The following is a 331-nucleotide window of genomic DNA, read 5'->3' as shown; positions in this document are numbered from 1 at the left end:
ACATGATGGATACAGGCAGGTCACACACACACACACACACACACACACACACACACACACACACACACACACACACACACACACACACACACACACACACACACCAGTACAAAGACTGTTTTCACATACACACACCAAAAAGATAGAGAGATTGGACTGCGCTGAAACTGCGAAAAACATCTCTTTTTCAGGGCGCAGTCACTTTGTATTGGGTGGATTGTGTGCTAAGGGACATGGGGACATGGACAGTAATGATGTGAGGGTACATATAAGCCAAAGCACTGGTTTGTGAGACACTACAATGGACAGAAATCTAAGAAGAGGAGCATGG

The sequence above is a fragment of the Acanthochromis polyacanthus genome, chromosome 8 (assembly GCF_021347895.1).
Source record: "Acanthochromis polyacanthus isolate Apoly-LR-REF ecotype Palm Island chromosome 8, KAUST_Apoly_ChrSc, whole genome shotgun sequence".
In the NCBI taxonomy this organism is placed as follows: Eukaryota; Metazoa; Chordata; class Actinopteri; family Pomacentridae; genus Acanthochromis; species Acanthochromis polyacanthus.
Note: the sequence above shows the minus strand (reverse complement) of the source record.